The sequence below is a fragment of the Osmerus mordax genome, chromosome 12, assembly GCF_038355195.1.
Source record: "Osmerus mordax isolate fOsmMor3 chromosome 12, fOsmMor3.pri, whole genome shotgun sequence".
In the NCBI taxonomy this organism is placed as follows: Eukaryota; Metazoa; Chordata; class Actinopteri; order Osmeriformes; family Osmeridae; genus Osmerus; species Osmerus mordax.
Genome location: NC_090061.1, coordinates 3,299,304 through 3,305,088, shown reverse-complemented (window position 1 = coordinate 3,305,088; position 5,785 = coordinate 3,299,304).

Below are 5,785 nucleotides of genomic sequence, written 5' to 3'. Positions count from 1 at the left end.
AGCTGCACGGAGGCCTTATGCCTGTAAGGGGACGGTCCTCAGTTGGGGCCGCTGCGGTACTACCTACAGTGACTCAGCTCTTTTCTCCTAGACCACCCTCAGGTTTCTAAACCGAAGTTCTTGGATGAGTGAAGCTGATAACGAGTTGCTCATACTCACTTTTGGACCATATGGTAAAAACTGCCTGGCAGTCTTTTCGGAGGATAAATGTCAAGATTTATAAATAATATAGCCTACTGATAAAGATGGGACGCTTTGCTGGGATAAAGGCACGATTTGAAAATGTTTCTCTAGATTTTTTTTATTTCATTCTTATAATCCAGGAGTTCATTATTTGTCTTTCAAATGATGTGGGGAAAATCACACATGCATGCAGCACACAGTTGCACAGTCTAAACTAGTAAAGCTGAGTTAGCAAAAAATACCAGTGTAGGCCTATCATACAGAATTGTTGCGGCCTGACACAACGCGATCAACGTTTTTCATAACCAATTTGGTTATGAAAGTTTGTGGAGATTAAAAGCTACGTTTGAGGCGACGCTACATAATTAGTATGGTTTGAAATCATTACGCCCTGCGCTTAAGTGCTGTTACGCAAGCCGTGTCGCTTATGCCATACCTCAAAATGTCAAACCTCGGTTTAATATATCAAACATATTGGCAAGCAATTATAGGCCTACGTGGGCTATGTCTACGTATTACATCACATTATTCCTTTAGCTGAACACAACTTTGGCAGAGCAATTTCTGAATCAGAGGTGCCTTTGGAGACCATTCTGAAGAGGCTGGTGCACATAAATGTAAAATACGAGTGTTTCCACGTAAACAAGAGTCCTTTTGAGTGGTATGGCTTCTTGCATTTCAGACACCTATCCATCTTTCAAAACCTTGCTGACCTCGTGGCGAGTCGGTATAAACAGATAGGAAACGAAGGGCGAGATCCCATCTGTACTTTCATTTATATGTTAATCTGTTGGGGCCTTGCTCTTGGTCGTGAGTGATTCGCACATACAGGACAGTAATGGATTCAGACGGACATGTTCTGGCTGTCCTGTGGACCTCATGCATCCTCTGAAGGCGGAAAATACATGCAATTTACCCTACTGCTGACTCCATAATCGTCCCATTTATTTACAACATTACCTTCTCTGAGCAAAAAAAAGCTGCTAAATGTAAAACTGCTTTATATTCGTGCTTATTAGTAGTCGTAATTCTAGAGGACACATGCATTAGTCTGCGTTCGCCGGATAGAAAGTTGCGGTCGCTATTCAAAGGCATAAACATGCACTGAATGCCAAGTAAGGCATAGAAAGGATGAAACGAACATTTCACACGCAAAAAGTGAGGTCATGGTATTAAGGGAGGGCACAGATGTCAAAGCTTTCTTCTTGGTAAGGGTACCGAGTTTGAACCCAGCAAAGTGCAGTCCTTTTTGATGTGATCTTCATTTTTGTAGGGTGATCCTACGCGGAAAAGGACTTCTACTTAAATCTTTAAAAAAAGAGAAATTATCTAGCTCTTTCCACACAACTGGAAGTATACTTGAAATGTGATTTTGTGTATAAGATTAAACTTTATTAATCCCTAGGTGGAGAAATATGGGAAAATTCCCATTCTCATTGAAATTTTCATATATGTCAGGTGAATTAAGTTAGATTTCCTTCAAGACAGTGCAACCTGCATTCCTCCGGTGTATCGCTATAAATACTTTGATTCACAACACGTCACCATCTGAAATGACTGTAGCCTACATTCACAGTATACAAAACAAAACATCACCCACCATCATACCCAGCTTTCCTTCACTCTCCCAGCCCCTCCCCCCTCCCGGGCCCCTCCTCTTGGCAGGTCTGTCCAGTCACCCCCAGCCCTGCCACCGTGACTAATGAGTCCAGACTCCTGTACTGGCTGCCCACCCTGGCCCGGCTGCAGAAGGGGTGAGGGCCTGAGGAGCCCAAGGTACTGACCTGGAAGAGGGGGGTGCAGATAAAGAGGGATGGGCAGGGAGGGGAGGAACTAGGGGGCTCCGACGGAGGTGCGTTTGGGGAGCGCTCAGTCGGAAGGTCATGCACTGGTTGGGCTGAATGGTGATCACCTCGAGGGTCAGTCGAACACAATGGGTCAGCCAATGATTTTGGATGTTGGTTAAAGTCTGGCTGGATGGGGCAGGGAGGCTGGGGAGCTGGGGGGCAGTGGAGCTGTGAGATCAGGCCGGATGGGGCAGGGAGGCTGGGGGGCAGTGGAGCTGTGAGATCAGGCTGGATGGGGCAGGGGGGCAGGGAGGCTGGGGCAGTGGTTGTGAGTTCCTCTTCTCATCCCATTGGGGTTCATGGGGTTTTACTGCGTGCCATAAAATATTTTAAATTAAACTATTGTAACTGCGCTGTTGTGGCCCTCACATCTGGAGTGGGATGGTATATTCCCATGTTGATTCCAGTTTCCTCATGTGTTAATCCCTCATAACAGAGGGCATGTGGAGAGTCATGCATGTGTCCCGGGGTCCTGTTACACCACACACTTTGATCCAACCCTCAGGAGGAGAGCGGAGGTGTCCTGGACTGAACTCTGCAGCAGTGGTTTGCTGACTGAACACCAGGAAGAGGGGGGGGGGGGGAGAGAGAGAAAGAGAGGGGTGGGGAGGAGAGAGAGGAGAGAGAAAGAGAGGGAAAGAAAGAAAGATAGATGGAAAGAACCAGAGTCGGCTTTGCCATCGCTGCATAACTCCCTGACTCTTGACAATAATAGCTCAACATAATAAGCAATGCGGCTTTTCAATACCTATAAACACCCAGGTGCTCCTCTCCTCCTCGGCGGGGGGCAGGGGCAGGAGTTCTTTGTGATAGAAGTCGCTGTGCTCAGCTCGGGGAGGGAGGATCTGATGGCTGTCATTCCCACACACATACGTACGTGAACACACACACACACATGTACACACACAATCATATGGTAATCATTCCCAGCTTCAGGATTCCAGTTCCTTCTAGTCCCACATGTGGAAGGAAGGAGAAGCCATGATAAGCTATTGAATACTGCACACACCAGCTAAGACTCAGACCCCGGATAGATCTGGCTTCACTGCTGCATTGTTTATTGTACTTGGCTTCAACTGTAATGATTAATGATGTGAGGCATAACATGGTATGCTATGGCCTATTCACACAGTAAGTAAAATCCATCCTCCAAAGGACTTTGTTCAGGGGACCGGGCTGCAGTAAACAGTCCCTGTGAGGGCAGTATGAAAGCTTGCTCAGGTGAGTAATGTAGGTTGTTGTGTATGCAGTGAAAGTAGAGCGGCTGTGTGCATGTCTGGGCTGAGCTTCAAAGGGAACCAGTTTGTTTAAGACGGTCTTCTAAAGCTTTTATCCACTTTATTTGGTTGAAGCCCATGGGGATTATGCAAACGTTAGCAAACATATACACAAACAGTATGTGGTAAGCATGATCCATCATTCTTGGCCTTTTGTGTGTCTACTGAACATCTTCAGCATTATTGTGAATCACTTGTGTCTCAGAACATGACTGGTTATCTTCATTGAATCGGTGAGGGGTATTTTGGTCACTTAAGTCTTTAAGTCATTTATGGTAAGACTATACCTCTTTCACCAAACAGGTGAGACAGGTGTGTAAGGAGGCTAAACGTCTTAAATCTTTTCACAACAACTCTTTGAAATAGTTTCTTTTGTATCTTGTTGTCCATAGAGGCATATTCATTCAACCCTTTGATGGATCAAAGTATTTTTTTTACCTGTTCTGCCACGTCCTTAACTGTGTGTGTTAACCGACACTCCCCAGATGCTAACCTAAGTCTTATTCGGCCTTCCACTGTGAAATGGTGGCGCATTTACTGTATGAAAGACACAATCCTTTCTCTAACTCATTAGTGAAGACGATCCAGCGGGGGCTCTAAAGGTAATATATGCAGCAGGGCATGTATTTATGCTGCTGCCAAGCCCATTAGCCACCTCCATCCCGCCATTACACATCTCCATCCAGCAACGCACCGTGAATCACAGCCGCTCTCCGCTGTGAATTATCATGTCGTTTACAGCGCGAGGAAGTTTATTTTTTTCCCTGTTTGAATTTACGATTATTAAGAAAAAGTGTCCACAACCTTGGCTCATTTAATTGGAAACCGACGACGATAACGTTGTACACCTCACCACACGTTTCAAATTAAAATAAGAAATGGATGAGTCATGAGTGGGTTTACTGGAGTGGTTCGTGCATGGCTTCCCAATCACCAAGCAGCATGTTACTTTAGCCCATTAAACTTAAACATTGAACAACTAATGAATAATTTGACAAATGTGAACTATGTTGGCCTGAAATGATGCATAGCTGCTTACTCTCTACCACCCTAGGTAAACGACTAATGTAACACTGTGGTAGAGCATTTGACTGCAAACCAAGAGATATCCTGTTTAAATCCCTGCTGTAAATTGCTTTGGATAAAAGCTTCTTCTGAATGATTGTGTTACATTACAAGAACACTCATTCTGAAGCTGGACCATCCCTCAAGGTCCACCATTCCTCCTCAAACATGCACCAAACACAGGCCAGACATTTCCAACTAGAGTGGCCAACTAATTTCAAGCATGGGAATCCATTTTGTGCAGTCCTGGGATATTGTGTAGGCGGTTGTTAGTTTCCACAACAAGGGTGGAGGAGGAGAAACAGATGTGGTTGCTAACAGCATCCAAGACGGAGACGATCGTCCAAGTACGGACTTGGACGCCTCTTCGGACGATGACCTCATCACCAGATGTTTCGATTGTTAACACCCATTTGAAAAACTCTCAGAACACCTCAACACGTTTTATGGCTGAAACGGTATCTGTAACAACCCGTACTAAAAACGTTTAAATTCAGTTATGCTCCTGTGCATTATGGGGACTTGCATCTGACAGCTCTCAAGCAGCCTTTTGGTTAGACAGGGACGACTGGAGAGAGTAGTGAAGCTGCTTAGCAACGACCTCAGATCAGTTTAATTCGAATGCATCAATGCAGTGTCCTGGCTTCGCCCTTCATCATCGAATGCATAGAGGAAAGACTAAGTGCAGCTGTGATTAAACTTGCAATTGGCAACATTATGAAATAAAAACAGAGAAATAGCACCCCCAATTTTTGTATGACCATCTGTGTTTTCCTCCAGCTGGAGTTTGATTGACAGCGGTTTCACAAAGTAGGCCAAGGAGGAAGACCCGCCTCGCCAAAGATGATTGGCTGGAACAGGATTGCTGGAACATAATTGGCTGGAAAGTAGCGGGCCACTCCAAAATTAGAAACTGACATTTGACTGGCACTGAGCCATCCATGTTGCTTAACAACTCTGAGGGCCTCATTAGTTCACATGTTTAATGAGAACGAAACATTAATTTCTTACTGAAAAAGTCTTAACTATTGTACCTTTACATTGTGAGTTAGAAGTTTACCCCTTTTCTGTATGTTGATCTTTGGATTCCCTCTTAATCTTCTCTAACAGCTACTGAATAGGGTCGTTATTGGCTTGACATCTGCGAGGTTTACAAACTAGTTTCTGTATACAGTAGATAATTGCTGTTCCTATCTATCCTAGATATCATACATACACAAGATATACCCTGACATGACCACGATGAAAGGACAACTCACATGATAGTTTTGGTGACTAGTATTCATGTGCACTTTATCAGGCTATTTCATGTACATTTTGATGCACTGCTGAAGAACATATTCTATTATTAGTTTACATAAACAGAAAATAAGTCAGCAGCGATTTTAGAGTCAGAGAATTTTAGTTCCCAGC